Source organism: Oncorhynchus gorbuscha, linkage group LG11 (genome assembly GCF_021184085.1).
Source record: "Oncorhynchus gorbuscha isolate QuinsamMale2020 ecotype Even-year linkage group LG11, OgorEven_v1.0, whole genome shotgun sequence".
Lineage (NCBI taxonomy): Eukaryota > Metazoa > Chordata > Actinopteri > Salmoniformes > Salmonidae > Oncorhynchus > Oncorhynchus gorbuscha.
This window is the reverse complement of record NC_060183.1, coordinates 30,104,711-30,121,364: the sequence shown is the minus strand read 5'-3', so window position 1 is coordinate 30,121,364 and position 16,654 is coordinate 30,104,711. Positions and strand designations below refer to the sequence as shown.

General features: G+C 40.8%; 1 protein-coding gene across 1 annotated transcript in view; it reads left to right on the top strand.

Moving 5' to 3' along the window:
* Positions 1-140: 140 nt before the first annotated feature.
* The window catches only part of LOC124048478 (speckle-type POZ protein-like), a 30,250-nt gene continuing 13,736 nt past the window's right edge, over positions 141-16,654 (top strand). Inside the window, 1 exon segment of the mRNA XM_046369313.1 lies at positions 141-278. The gene's annotated coding sequence lies outside the window, so the exon portion shown is untranslated.

The following is a 16,654-nucleotide window of genomic DNA, read 5'->3' as shown; positions in this document are numbered from 1 at the left end:
TAGTGTATACCAAAACCTGAAATGTTGATTCATTTTCAGCAAATTCATAGTGCAACTTGGTGTTTCAATCAATCAACACTGTAAACTTGTACTGTTTTTTTGGTCCTAAACATGGACATTAGGGCCTGGTTGCAAAGTCCTCGGACTTCCACTCCAAAACAGTAGATAGCGCTGTGCATGCAAATAGCTTTGGCTGAAATCCAATGATGGAATCTTGTCGATGTTGCAGCAGCTAACGTTAATAACATAAGATCTGCGCAAATACAGCCAGTTAAAAGGTGAGTTTACCGAAAATGTAGCTAACAAGACAGATTGTTACAAAGATTTAATGGAAATATGAATTCATATCTTTGTCGTTATGAAATTAAAAACAATGTTGCCATTTCCTAAAATAAACAATGAGTTGCAATCAGTAGCTACGTTAGTATGGGAATTTGAAGTTAACGTTAGCTACCGCCGCTAGTTAGCTGGCACCAACTTACTGGCTAGCAAACTGTGGGCTAATTAAATGTACCGCAACTGGCTAAAATGGGCTAATTAAATGTACCGTAGCTATTTGTTAGCCAAGTTATACATGTTAACATCTCATGAGTTTCAAATGCATGAAAACTAATTTCGCCATGTTGTAGTTCGCCAGCAATGTACTTTATTTTTAACTGTTGACGTATCGACATATGGCTAGCACAATTAGCTAACTTGCTATTCAAGTTTGTGTTAGTCATCCGTAACGTTAGCTAGCTAGCCACCCACCCATCCATCCAAAGCTTTGGTTTGGCGTTCAAGTATTGTTAGCTAGCTATGAGCCTAACGTCAGGTCGTTCGTTAGATGGCCATGTACCTACCGTTAGCTACATTTCCTGAATACGTTCCCTTCTCAGCTATACTGTCTGTATTGTGTTAAAATCACCATCTTCAACTTGCCAATTTCAAACAGGCAGAATGGCATGTGCATTAGCCAACATGAAATGACAACTGTAGGAAAAGTTTATGGCAGATGTTCGTCCACAACACAAGTCGGGGGCTGTCTGGCTAATCAATCAACCCAAATTACGGTTAGCACTTAGCTAGCTACCTATTAGGTAGTACCAGCCTGCATCCATTGTGCAGTTAGGTACTGCATTGCACCTCACAAGAACAATAGTAGCGGCTTAGTTAGTGCAGTAGATTGACATGAAACATTCCATCTTGATAATGACATTTAGAAATTAACTGATCTTTTGGACCCATATTCCCCAATGACAAATGTTCTTCTCTAACTTCCTAGACCAGACAGTTTATACAGCTCAATATGACATAAACTGCCCACAGTCCCAAAAATGAAGGGACACATTAAGCCGGTAGCTCCAAATGCCAAAACATTTAGATAGAGAGATAATGATGGTGGCCACACTGAGTATACAAAACATTTGGGACACCTACTCTTTCCACGACAGATTGACCAGGTGAGAGCTGAAAGCAATCAGTGTATATGAAGGGGGGATGAGATGGGTTAAAGAAGGATGTTCAAGCCTTGATTGTGTATGTGTGCCATTCAGAGGGTGAATGGGCAAGACAAAAGGTGTACATGCCTTTGAACTGGGTATGGTAGTAGATGCCAGGTGCACTGGAACATGCAACACTGCTGGGTTTTTCATGCTAAACAGTTTCTTGTGTTTATCAAGAATGGCCCACCACCCAAAGAACATCCAGCCAACTTGAAACAACTGTGCGAAACATTTGGAGTCAGCATGGGCCATCATCCCTGTGGAACACTTGACACCTTGTAGAGTCCATGCCCCATTGAATTGAGGCGGTTCTCTGGGCAAAAGGGGGTGCAACGCAATATTAGGAAGCTGTTCCTAATGTTTTGTACACTCAGTGTATTGTGCATACCCCACTATACCATGAGACATCCATGTCTTGAATGATTGATTGGTAATATTTTAAAACATACATTACCTTAAACATAAATTATATTACACACAAACTAGTTTTTCTTCATATTCGCATATGTTGTAGCTTGGACCCTATTTTACAACGTCTGAGGGTTTTGGGTTGTGCCTGCAATCGGTTGAGATACATGCTCTTCAATACAGGGTGGGTGTCATGTTTTGGCTGATATATTTACTAAAATTGGAATGGTTGGAGGTCCACACATCAGATGATGTTGATGATGATGTTTACCTTATATTCAGTAGTTCTTCTCGACTGTATGTAATGAAACCTAAGATGACCTGGGGTACTAATGTAAGAAATAACACGTACAAAAAAAAAAAAAACTGCATAGTTTCCTAGGAAAGCGAAGCGAGGCGGCCATCTCTGTCAGCGCCGGAAGTTATGCCGGCGCCGGCGCAGAGTGACCACCGGCGCAGAGTGACCACCGGCGCAGAGTGACCGCCTCTGTGGAGATGGTGAGAACCACCATCTCAACAGCACTCCACCAATCCAGCCTTTATGGTAGAGTGGCCAGACGGAAGCCACTCCTCAGTGAAAGGCACATGACAGCCCACTTGGAATTTGACAAAGGGCACCTAAAGGACTCTCAGACTAGAGGTTGACCGATTAGGGCCGATTTCAAGTTTTTATAACAATCGGAAATCGGTATTTTTGGGCGCCGATTTGCTGTTTAAAAATATATATATATATTTTAATACCTTTTATTTAACTAGGCAAGTCAGTTAAGAACATGTTCTTATTTTCAATGACGGCCTAGGAACTGTGGGTTAACTGCCTTGTCCAGGGGTAGAATGACAGATTTTCACCTTGTCAGCTCGGGGGATCCAATCTTGCAACATTACAGTTAACTAGTTCAGCGCAATAACGACCTGCCTCTCTCGTTGCACTCCACAATGAGACTGCCTGTTACGCGAATGCAGTAAGCCAGGGTAAGTTGCTAGCTAGCATTTAAACTTATCTTAGAAAAAACAATCAATCATAATCACTAGTTAACTACACATGGTTAATGATATTACTAGATATTATCTAGCGTGTCCTGCTTTGCATATAATCTGACTGAGCATACAAGTATCTAAGTATCTGACTGAGCGGTTGTAGACAGAAGCAGGCGCGTAATTCAAACAGCACTTTCGTGCGTTTTGCCAGCAGCTCTTTGTTGTGTCAAGCATTGCGCTGTTTATGACTTCAAGCCTATCTACTCCCGAGATGAGGCTGGTGTAACCGAAGTGAAATGGCTAGCTAGTTAGTGCGCGCTAATAGCGTTTCAAACGTCACTTGCTCTGAGCCTTCTAGTAGTTGTTCCCCTTGCTCTGCATGGGTAACGCTGCTTCGATGGTGGCTGTTGTCGTTGTGTTTCTGGTTCGAGCCCAGGGAGGAGCGAGGAGAGGGACGGAAGCAATACTGTTACACTGGCAATACTAAAGTGCCTATAAGAACATCCAATAGTCAAAGGTTAATGAAATACAAATGGTATAGGCAGAAATAGTCCTATAATAACTACAACCTAAAACTTCTTACCTGGGAATATTGAAGACTCATGTTAAAAGGAACCACCAGCTTTCATATGTTCTCATGTTCTGGGCAAGGAACTGAAACATTAGCTTTCTTACATAGCACATATTGCACTTTTACTTTCTTCTCCAACACTTTGTTTTTGCATTACAAAAAATGTTTTATTATATATTTATTTAAAAGAAATTCATGTTAGCAGGCAATATTAACTAGGGAAATTGTGTCACTTTTTGCGTTCAGTGCAAGCAGTCAGTGTATATGCAGCAGTTAGGGTCGCCTGGCTCGTTGCAAACTGTGAAGACCATTTCTTCCTAACAAAGACCGTAATTCATTTGCCAGAATTTTACATAATTATGACATAACATTGAAGGTTGTGCAAAGTAACAGTAATATTTAGACTTAGGGTTTCCACCCTTACGTTAAAATAAAGAATAAACATTTTGTTTTCGAAATGATCGTTTCCGGATTTGACCGTATTAATGACCTAAAGTCTCGTATTTCTGCGTTTATTTGATTATAATTAAGTATATGATTTGTTACAGCAGTCTGACTGAGCGGTGGAAGGCAGCAGCAGGCTCGTAAGCATTCATTCAAACAGTAGCTCTTAGCAACGCTTGAGGCACAGCACTGTTTATGACTTCAAGCCTATCAACTCCCGAGATTAGGCTGGCAATACTATAGTGCCTATAAGAACATACAATAGTCAAAGGTATATGAAATGCAAATGGTATAGAGAGAAATGGTCCTATAATAACTACAACCTGAAACTTCTAACTGGGAATATTGAAGACTCAGGAACCACCAGCTTTATCATGTTCTGAGCAAGGAACTTAAACGTTAGCTTTTTTACATGGCACATATTGCACTTTTACTTCTCCAACACTGTTTTCTCATTATTTCAACCAAATTGAACATGTTTCATTATTTATTTGAGGCTAAATTGATTTTATTGATGAATTATATTAAGTTAAAATAAGTGTTTATTAGTATTGTTTTAATTGTCATTATTAGAAATAAATAAAAATTGGCAGATTAATCGGTATCAGCTTTTTTGGTCCTCCAATAATCGGTATCAGCGTTGAAAAATCATAATCGTTGACCTCTATCTCAGACCATGATAAAAAAAAATCTCTGGTCTGATGAAACCAAGAGTGAACTCTTTGGCTTGAATGCCAAGCGTCACGTCTGAAGGAAACCTGGCACCATCCCTACGGTGAAACGTAGTGGCAGCAGCGTCATGATGTGGGATGTTTTTCAGGGACTGGGAGACGCAGCAGTCTGAATGTCCTTGAGTGGACCAGCCAGAGCCCAGACTTGAACCCCACCAAACATCTCTGGAGAGACCTGAAAATAGCTGTGCAGCGACGCTCCTCGTCCAACCTTGCAGAGTTTGAGAGGATCTGCAGAGAAGAATGGGAGAAACTCCCCAAATACAGATGTGGCAAGATTTTATCGTCATACCCAAGAAGTCACGAGGCTGTAATCGCTGCCAAAGGCGCTTTAAAAAATATATATTTAAATTTTACCTTTATTTAACCAGGCAAGTCAGTTAAGAACACATTCTTATTTTCAATGACGGCCTGGGAACAGTGGGTTAACTGCCTGTTCAGGGGCAGAACGACAAAGTACTGCATATTGGGTCTGAATACTTATGTAAATGTATATTTACAGGTTTTCCAATTTTGCAAAAATGTCTAAATCTGTTTTTGCTTTGTCATTATGAGGTATTGTGTGTAGATTGAAGGGGGGGGGGGGGCGATATAATACATTTTAGAATAAGGCCGTAACGTAACAAAATGTGGGAAAAGTCAAGGGGTCTGAATACTTTCCGAATGCACTGTATGAATGAATCTCCCTTCCACCTCCCCATAACCTCCTTTGCTTGGTAATAGTGATGGGATTGTGTGAGGAAGTACAATTGCGCGAAGTCAGGGATGAAAGAGAGTCCAGTTGATCGCAGTTTAAAAAAAATGAACAGTTCAAATGTTTTCTGAGATTTAGTTTTTAGGAAAGGATGAGTCCTAGGATAAAGGGTAGACTATAAAATGTCTCCTATAGAGGTCCAATGTGGACTATGCTATTGATTTCTGGTCCCTGTACCAATTGGACAATTCCACACGTGGAAAGTGACCATTTTATGCCCCTATTAAACCTGCCTCTTGTAACACCCTATGATCTGATAACAGCACATGATACAAACTACATTTTGGTGTCATTATAATCCTTATAGTGTGCTCTAAAATAGGAAGTATGTCTAGATACTGGAAAAAAAAGGTTCACATTCATTTATTCAACATAATGAATATCTCAAGTATACTTTTTGATTTAGCTTATTTTTAGAGATATTGTTTGGAGTAATATACTCTTCAAACTAGAGGCATGGCCGATTTTAATTAGGGACAATTTTCAAGTTTTCATAACACTCAGTAATCGGCCTTTGTACGCCGATTATGGCCGATTACATTGCAATCCACGAGGAGACTGCGTGGCAGGCTGACCACCTGTTACGCGTGTGCAGCATCAAAAGGACCTTGTGGCTGCAATGAGCCAAGGTAAGTTGCTAGCTAGCATTAAACTTATCTTATAAAAACAATCAATCTTCACAATCACTAGTGAACTACACATGGTTAACTAGCTTGTTCTGTGTTGCATATAATCAATGCGGTGCCTGTTAATTTATCATCGAATCACAGCCTACTTCGCCAAACCGGTAATGATTTAACAAAAGCCCATTCGCAAACAAAGCAGAATCGTTGCAGTAATGTACCTAATCATAAACACCAATGCCTTCTTAAACATTACAAAAAATGTTTTATTATATATTTATTTAAAAGAAATTCATGTTAGCAGGCAATATTAACTAGGGAAATTGTGTCACTTTTTGCGTTCAGTGCAAGCAGTCAGTGTATATGCAGCAGTTAGGGTCGCCTGGCTCGTTGCAAACTGTGAAGACCATTTCTTCCTAACAAAGACCGTAATTCATTTGCCAGAATTTTACATAATTATGACATAACATTGAAGGTTGTGCAAAGTAACAGTAATATTTAGACTTAGGGTTTCCACCCTTACGTTAAAATAAAGAATAAACATTTTGTTTTCGAAATGATCGTTTCCGGATTTGACCGTATTAATGACCTAAAGTCTCGTATTTCTGCGTTTATTTGATTATAATTAAGTATATGATTTGTTACAGCAGTCTGACTGAGCGGTGGAAGGCAGCAGCAGGCTCGTAAGCATTCATTCAAACAGTAGCTCTTAGCAACGCTTGAGGCACAGCACTGTTTATGACTTCAAGCCTATCAACTCCCGAGATTAGGCTGGCAATACTATAGTGCCTATAAGAACATACAATAGTCAAAGGTATATGAAATGCAAATGGTATAGAGAGAAATGGTCCTATAATAACTACAACCTAAAACTTCTTAACTGGGAATATTGAAGACTCAGGAACCACCAGCTTTCTCATGTTCTGAGCAAGGAACTTAAACGTTAGCTTTTTTACATGGCACATATTACACTTTTACTTCTCCAACACTGTTTTCTCATTATTTCAACCAAATTGAACATGTTTCATTATTTATTTGAGACTAAATTGATTTTATATATGTATTAAGTTAAAATAAGCTTTCTTTTTTTTCAGTATTGTTGTAGTTGTCATATTTGTCATATTTGGTCCTCCAATAATCGGTATCAGCATTGAAAAATCACAATCGGTCGACCTCTACTTCAAACATGTCAAATTTCCAGAGTGGGTGCTCTGCTACTTTTGAAGATTTGACCCATTATAGAAATCGACATTATAGGTCATTAATCAATCACGTTCAGCAAATCACCAGCAGAGGACGTTTCCTTCAAACACATTCTCCCATTCACTGTGTTGGTGGTGCTCATAAAACTGATCTTAACTTCAAAAGTATCACATTAACCACCTTGGAAGGTTTAGATGCACTATTGTAAAGTGACTGTTCCACTGGATGTCATAAGGTGAATGCACCAATTTGTAAGTCGCTCTGGATAAGAGCGTCTGCTAAATGACTTAAATGTAATGTAAATGTACTTGTAGAGTATGTTTTAAAATGATATATTTAAACAAATTTAATTCAAAAGGTTCTTTTGAGATTCATATTAATATTTTGACTACGAAATACATTTTACTTTAATGTATTCAATAATCTAAACATATTTTAGAGCACACTATTAGAAGTATAATGACACCAAGATGTCTGTATCATGTACGTTTAATGTAGGAGGCATTTATAGGTTTAAAAAGGGTCTAACAAAAAATGGTTTGTGTTAAATATTTTAAAAAACATATCCTACCTCCCTATTAAGTTTATATGTGGAAAATATCCAGAACAATCTGAGATACCAAAACTATTTCCCAATGATTGTTTTAAGGTTTTGTCTGTGACTTAGTGCAGTCTTTAATAACTGATGCATTGGCGATAGACCAGTGTTTCCTCTAAGACGCTCAGGATTGAGAAGCTTGGTTCTGGGGACAATGCCACAGATGTCTCCAGTGTTGAGGGAGAGTGCAATTGACATGGTGCCTGCAGGAATGTCCACCAGAGCTGTTTCTAGATCATTTTAATGTTCATTTCTCTACCATAGGTCACTTCAAATGTTGTTTTATAGAATTTGGCAGTATGCCCAACTGGCCTCACACCCGCAGACCACGTGTAACCACGCCAGCCTAAGACCACTATCTGGCTTTTTCACCTGTGGTGTCGTGGGAGACCAGACAGCCAATGAAACTGCAGGTTTGCACAACCGAAGAATTTCTGCACAAACTGTCAGATACCCTCTCAGGGAAGCTCATCTGCATGCTCTTTGTCCTCACCGGGGTCTTGACCTGACTGCAGTTCTGTGTCGTAACCGACTTCAGTAGGCAAATGCTCACCTTCGATGACCACTGGCATGCTGGAGAAAAGTATGCTCTACACCAGGGGTGTCAAAGTCAAATGGACGGAGGGCCAAATAAAAAATTTAGCTACAAGCCGAGGGCCGGACTGTTCGAATGTTCATTGAAACATTTTTAAATGACGCATATAGTCTAGTGAACCTAATTGAACCTACTGAAAACCTAACAAATATATTCCAATATGATCAGATAAATAAAGCAATATTTTCTTATGGCTCTGTCAGTAATCTTTAATTTTCAACAGACACAAAAGACAAATTTCCTTTATATAAAAATCCCCATAACATGAACATTAAATGAAAGAAACCGGTATTCAAGGCACCATCAGTAGCCTATATTTTCTATTTTAGCAAAAGTGGGCTAAATTTACTTCAAAGAAAAAAACAATAATAGCAATTTTCTATCATCCACTCAACTGAAATATTTTAAAAATATAATTGGATTGAAATACAATAAAATAAAGTGCAAAAATCTATTAATCAAAAACAACACTTTGTTTAAGGAGAAGTAACATGCAGTGAAAACAAATATTAAACTTTAAGTTTTAAACTTGAACTGAGTAAAAACTCTAAATATGTGATTGCACAGTAATGTTCACTTGTTTGAGGTTGAGGGTGATACTTGGTGGTGTCCCATCTTTTCCACAAGTTCATCAATGTTCGGGGTAAGGCTCTGAGCTGAGGAAATCCTCAGAATTGAGTGGAGGTGTTCAGCAGTAAGTCGACTTCTGTGTGATGTTTTGTTCAAGTTCATCAAAGAAAACAGTTGTTCACACAGGTATGTGCTGCCAAACATAGACAACGTTTGAGCAGCCTGGATGCGCAGCTGGGGCATTGTGTCGGGAGGAAACGGGCGAACTCCGCAGCACCCACTGCCGCATATTTTGCCCTCAGTGCATCATTGCATTGGAGGTCAATCAACTCCATTTGGAGGTTTGGTGGTGAGCTTTCCACGTCAACAGCAAATGGGTTACCGAGCAGTTCCAACCTGCTTTTTTGTGCTTCAAAGTCAGCAAATCGGCGTCGAAAGTCAGCGGCAAGCATACCTATTTTATCAGCCAACTGTGCGCTCGGGAACGCACTGGTAGAGAGCTTCTCTTTCATGGTCTGGCAGCTGGGAAAGTGGCTCAAATTTTCTTTCCGCATCTGCGTCTCCCACAGAGTCAGTTTGGTTTTAAATGCCTTCACTGTACTGTACATATCAGAGATGACACGATCCCGACCCTGCAGCTGCAAGTTCATTGCATTCAGATGACTCGTAATGTCACACAGAAAAGCCATTTCACACAGAAACATTTCGTCTCGGAGTTGTGTTGTGTCTTTCCCTTTGCTGTCCAAGAACAGACAAATCTCCTCACGAAGCTCGAAACATCTTTGAAGCACCTTTCCCTGGCTTAGCCATCGCACCTCTGTGTGATAAGGCAAATCACCATGCTCCGTTTCTAACTCCGTCAGAAATGCCTTGAACTGGCGGTGATTCAAACCTTTGGCTCTGATAAAGTTAACTGTGCGCGTGGTGATGCTCATTACATGCTCCATTTTCAAGGCTTTACCGCACAACGCTTCCTGGTGTATGATACAATGATAAGCTGTCAGCTCACCTGTCGCGTTTTCCTCTTGCATCTTTTCCCGTATCTTCTCACCAGTCCGCTCCTGTGTCCACACATCGCAGGTGCTCCGTCGGTTGTCAAACCCACAAGTTTTTCCCAAGGCAGCTCCATCTCATTTACACATCTTGACACCTCTTCATACAAATCATGCCCCGTAGTTGTGCCATGCATAGGACGTAAAGCCAAAAACTCCTCTGTCATGCTTAGGCTGGAGTCCACTCCGCGGATGAAAATTGACAACTGGGCAATGTCAGAAATGTCGGTGCTCTCATCCACAGCCAAGGAATATGCAATGAAATCTTTTCCCTTTTTCACAAGCTGCTCTTTTAGATTGATGGACAACTGGTCTACTCTCTCGGCAATGGTGTTTCTGCTCAGACTCACATTTAAAAAGAGTTGCCTTTTTTCTGGGCAAACTTCGTCACAAACTTTAATCATGCAGTTTTTGATGAAATCCCCTCCGTAAATGGCCGGGCTGATTTAGCGATCTCTTCTGCCAAAATAAAACTGGCCTTGACAGCAGCCTGGCCTTGTGATTTGGCTTTTTTGAACAGAGCCTGTCGAGATTTGAGGCCTCGTTTTAATTCCTCTGCCTTTTGTAGCCTTTGTTCCATGTCCATATTCTTGTTTTTGTCCGCGTGTTTCGTTTCATAATGTCGTCTCAGATTATACTCTTTCAGTACCGCCACACTTTCTCCACACAGAAGACACACAGGTTTTCCAGCTACCTCCGTGAACAAATACTCCGACTCCCACCTTGTTTGAAACCCCCGGTTCTCAGTGTCCACCTTCCGTTTTGCCATTTTTGATGGGTATCTGAAAGTTCATTTTACTGTGATGCTGACAACTGCTGTGCCAATAAATATTGAAATGAAGCAGCCTACTGCTCGGTGCGTCACCGTTGCATTGTGGGAAATGTAGTATTGGTGCGTGTAAAAGATCTGCGGGCTGCCGGCTTGCTGCGGTCTGCGGGCCGGTTCTAATAATAAATCAAGATCATCCCAGGGGCCGTAAAAAACCTTCTCGCGGGCCGGATGTGGCCCGCGGGCCTTGACTCTGACATATGTGCTCTACACGGACAAATCCCGGTTTCAACTGTACCGGGCAGATGGGAGACATTGTATGGCGTTGTGGGGGTGAGTGGTTTGCATGATGTCAATGTTGTGAACATAGTGCCCCATGGTGGGGTAATGGTATGGTCAGGCATAAGCTATGGACAACGAACACAATTGAATTTTAGCAACGGCAATTTGAATTTAGAGATACCTTGACGAGATCCTGAGGCCCATTGTCGTGCAATTGATCTGCCGTCATCATCTCATGTTTCAGCATAATAATGCACGGCCCCATGTCGCAAGGATCTGTACACAGCCCCTGGAAGCTGGAAATGTCCAAATTCTTCCATGGTCTGTTACCCAGTGAGCATGTTTGGGATACTCTGGATTGATGTGTACGGCAGTGTTCCAGTTCCTGCAAATATCCAGCAACTTCGCACAGCCATTGAAGAGGAGTGGCAAACCATTCCGTTAGGCCACAATCACCTGATCAACTCTATGCGAAGGAGATGTGTCGCGCTGCATGAGGCAAATGGTGGTCACACCAGATACTGATTGTTTTTTTTAATCCACGTCCCTACCTTTTTTTTTAGGTGTCTGTTACCAACCGATGCATATCTGTATTATCAGTCATGTCAAATTCATAGATTAGGGCCATGAAGTTATTTCAATTGACTGATTTCCTTATGAACTGTAACTCATTAAAATCTTCATAATTGTTGCATGTTGTGTTCAGTGCAGTAGTAGTAGAAGTTAAGGATAACAAAGAAAACTGGTGAACATTAATGTTATATAAACGTATCGTTGTCACATCAATGCAGGCAATTTATCTCGACTTGGATTTTTGTCCATGTGGCCCAGTTTTACTATGCATGGTCCATATTATCAGCTATGTTATTAGCATTTCACTTTATCACCTGTAACCCAACTGATAGCACCATAGTGGCTATAAATGGGCATCCCATGCTTCAGCATATCTGCATTTAGCCTGTTGAGCTAATGATTAGCTAGATCCCACATGTGTTCTTTTCACTAAGTAGCATTATATTGATACATTTTATGTTCCCAAAAACTTGCATAAACACAGTGAATATAATGTAGGACTGTTGAGGTATAGTGGCTTCTTCCTTGCTGAGCGGCCTTTCAAGTTATGTCGATATAGGACTTGTTTTCCTGTGGATATATTTACTTTTGTACCGGTTTCCTTCAGCATCTTGACAAGGTCCTTTGCTGTTCTTCTGAAATTGATTTGCTCTTTTCGCACCATAGTACGTTCATCCCTAGGAGACTGAACGCGTCTCCTTCCTGAGCGGTATGACGGCTGCGTTGTCCCACGGTGTTTATACTTGCGTACTATTGTTTGTACAGATGAATGTGGTGCCTTCAGGCATTTGGAAATTGCTCCCAAGGATGAACCAGACTTGTTGAGGTCTACAATTATTTTTCTGATGTCTTGGCTGATTTCTTTTTTATTTTCCCATGATGAGAAAAGAGGCACTGAGTTTGAAAGCAGGCCTTGAAATACATCCACAGGTACACCTCCAATCGACTCAAATGAGGTCAATTAGCCTATCGGAAGCTTCTAAAGCCATGACATAATTTTCTGGAATTTTCCAAGCTATTTAAAGGCACAGTCAATTTAGTGTATGTAAACGTCTGACCCATTGGAATTGTGATACAGTGAAATAATCTGCCTGTTAACAATTGTTGGAAAAATGACTTGTCATGCAGAAAGTAGATGTCCTAACCAACTTGCCAAAACTATAGTTTGTTAACAAGAAATTTATGGAGTGGTTGAAAAACAAGTTTTAATGACTCTAACCCTATGTAAACTTCTGACTTTAACTCTAGCTGTCCCAACAGCAGAGCCCTCTTTTCAGCACCATGGAGTGAATCCTTAGCTACACCTGGCTATCAGCAGAGCCTTGTCTGGCAGCGAAACAGTTCATTCAGCATCATTTACTTACTTTAAAAACCATAGCTAATATGGCTGATTTGCTTCAACAAATGTGTATTCTACTGACGATTGAGATGTACAAACTATGGCGTAAGACTATGACGAGCGGATAAGAGGCAATCTATAATTTCAATAAGACAATGAGGAGCAGCGACACAATTCAGGACATAGGCCATTCTTATAGTATTCTCCCTGTACACTAAGTCTCAGAATTAAGGATGCACCGATATGACATTTTTGGGCGATTCTGATATTTTCCTTGACAAAATAAACAATACCGATATTTCTTAAAAATTTTAGCGGCCTTTTAAGTATTCTAGTACAGTTAAATAGTTAACCAACATACACTGACCAAAATGTTATTTTGTTTGCATTAACATGTCCCCATTACCAGTAAAACATAATCATAACCTATTTTTTTCACTTGCTCTGCTGTTTCGCTGTTCATTTGTTCAGTCTCAGTTTCAGCTCTGTCTGTCCGTGGCCTCTTCTGTCGTGAGTCCTCTTCCTCGGTGTGCACTGTTACTGTGTCCGTTTCCATCTTGTCCAGCAGTGTCTTAACATTTCACGTAAACTCTGTTTCTTGTCTGCTTCGAAGTAGCAGTCCTTGTACCTAGCATCGAGCATGGTGGCGACACAGTAAAGAGGCTCAGAGAGAATGCCACCCAATCGCTTGTTCACAGCCTCTAGAGTACTTTTGCAAGTTTTAACCCCACGGTATGTCGGCAGTTTTGTTGAGCAGTGCCATGATTGAGGGTTTCGCATCTGCTGCTGACGCAGTTGAGCTTATTTCTCAAATCAGTTGTTTGAATTGAGCTAGGTGTGTGTTTATGTTTCAATCATGTTCTCAAATGCCATTGAAATGGCAGCAGTGGTATGAGAACCAGCCGATTCTAGAGCATACAATACGGCTTTCCTCGGTACCAAATCCTTGTCGATCCACTGTACTGTCAAACTCAGCATGCTCATGGGGCTGACATCGCTGGTCCAAATGTCAGTCGTGAAGCCCATAGCGAGTAGCTTATTGATGTGCTTTTCAACAATACTGCGTAACTCCAGTAGGGCAACATCTGAAAAATAGCACCTACTTGGTAGTGTGTATGTAAATAAAGGGGTTATATAAGCAGACAATGAAAGCCCTGACAATATTTGATGATTACATTTCTCTAACACAGGCTATAGGCTACACGTGCACCATCAAGTCAGAACAGTAGGCTAAGTTTTGAGGGACCAAATTATTAGGGTGAGGCACATGGGCTACTAACAGCTTACTACACAACATACACTTAGTATTACTTTCTTAGCTACAGTAACAGTGCATTCGGAAAGTATTCAGACCCCTTCACTTTTCCACATTTTGTTACGTTGCAGTCTTATTCTAAAATTGATTAAATAGTTTTTTCCCTAATCAATCTACACGTTTACATAAGTATTCAGACCTTTTACTCAGTACTTTGTTGAAGCACCTTTAGCAGCGATTACAGCCTTGAGTGTTCTTGGGTATGACACTATACAAGCTTGCCACCTGTATTTGGGGAGTTTCTCCCATTCTTCTCTGCAGATCCTCTCAAGCTCTGTCAGGTTGGATGGGGAGCGTCGCTGCACAGCTATTTTCAGGTCTCTCCAGAGATGTTTGGTCGGGTTCAAGTCTGGGCTCTGGCTTGGCCACTCAAAGACCTGTTCGCTTAAGGTCGTTGTCCTGTTGGAAGGTGAACCTTCACCCCAGTCTGAGGTCCTGAGCGCTCTGGAGCAGGTTTTCATCAAGGATCTACTTTGCTCCGTTCAGCTTTCCCTTGATCCTGACTAGTCTCTCAGTCCCTACCACTGAAAAACATCCCCACAGCATGATGCTGCCATCACCATCCTCCAGTCTTGATGCTTGTCATTCAGGTCAATGTAGTGTCCCCATGAGTGACAGAATACTAATCCAATCACGGCGCAACTAAAGAACATTCCTAACCCATACGTTCCGTATTTTCTGCTGGCTGCCCCACCCCCACAGAAGAGCTGAGCATGTATTAATGCCCCAAAAAATCGTATTTTTGGGAAGAAACAGGTGGGGCTCAACTGGTGGGCTTCTGACCCACCTGCCCTGAATTATGGGTCTCCACTGGTGGCGGCAAAGATTTTGCCGTGGCGTATCGCCACCGCTAAATGAATGCAGCGTGAACACTGACAGACCTTGTGTTCGCTAACAGTTAGACAAGTTAGATTTTTTTGCTGGACATTGCCACCAAAAATCCCTGTTTTCTTCTACTATTTAATCTGTACAGGAAATTGGTTTTTGAAATGGCATTTTGATCCTGATTTTAATTGCAATTGCTCTATCAATTGACTTGCTTTTCTGAAGCATTTCTATGTTTTCAACTAATATTTATTTGGGGCTTAAAGGGAAGGACCTTTTCTCTTCCTAAAAATGTTTTAGTGGAGGAATTGGTTCAATATAAGGCAATGTGACCCTATAGCCTATTAGGTGACCGAATCTTGCCGACATTATATCACATGTTTGTCAATTAGCCTATACAAGGTCTCTCTGGCTGCATTTAAACAGGCAGCCTAATTTTTTTTTGCCACAAATTTTACTTTTGTCCGATCAGCTCTAGATTTTTGGACAAAAGATCAGAATTGGGCTGCCTGTGTATAAACAGCCATTGATAAAGGCTGCTTGATTTAGACCAGGTGGGGCCTGATTGGTGTCACACTTTCTCTCCACCTCTAGCAAACACAGCTGATTTAATCAAATTACATTCTAAACTGAAGATCATGATTAAGTGATCATTGGAGTCAGGTGTGTTAGCTGGGGATGGGGCAAAACTTTGATTGACTTTCTGACTTTGATGACAAAATGTGCCCAAAAAGGACAGCCGCGCCACCTTCATGTTCAAGTGAGCACAGCACAACAAGTTGAGTCCAAAAATAAAATTGTATGCTGTTGCATAAAATACAGTTGAAGTCGGAAGTTTACATACACTTAGGTTGGAGTCATTAAAACTTGTTTATCAACCACTCCACACATTTCTTGTTAACAAACTATAGTTTTGACAAGTTGGTTAGGACATCTACTTTGTGCATGACTCAAGTAATTTTTCCAACAATTGTTTTCAGACATTATTTCACATATAATTCACTGTGTCACAATTCCAGTGGGTCAGACGTTTACATACACTAAGTTGACTGTGCCTTTAAAAAGCTTGGAAAATTCCAGAAAATAATGTCATGGCTTTAGAAGCTTCTGATAGGCTAATTGACATCACTTGAGTCAATTGGAGGTGTACCTGTGGATGTATTTCAAGGCCTACCTTCAAACTCAGTGCCTCTTTGCTTGAAATCACGAGAAAATAAATCAGCCAAGACCTAAGAAAAAAAAATGGTTGGTGGTGGTTCATGGTTCATCTTTGGGAGCAATTTCCAAACACCTGAAGGTACCATGTTCATCTGTACAAACAATAGTACGCAAGTATAAACACCATGGGACCACGCAGCCGTCATGCCGCTCAGGAAGGGGAATGTTCTGTCTCCTACAGATGAACGTACTTCGGTGTAAAAAGGGCAAATCAATTCCAGAACAACAGCAGGACCTTGTCAAGATGCTGGAGGAAACGGGTACAAAAGTATCTATATCCACAGTAAAATGAGTCCTATATCGACATAACCTGAAAGACCGC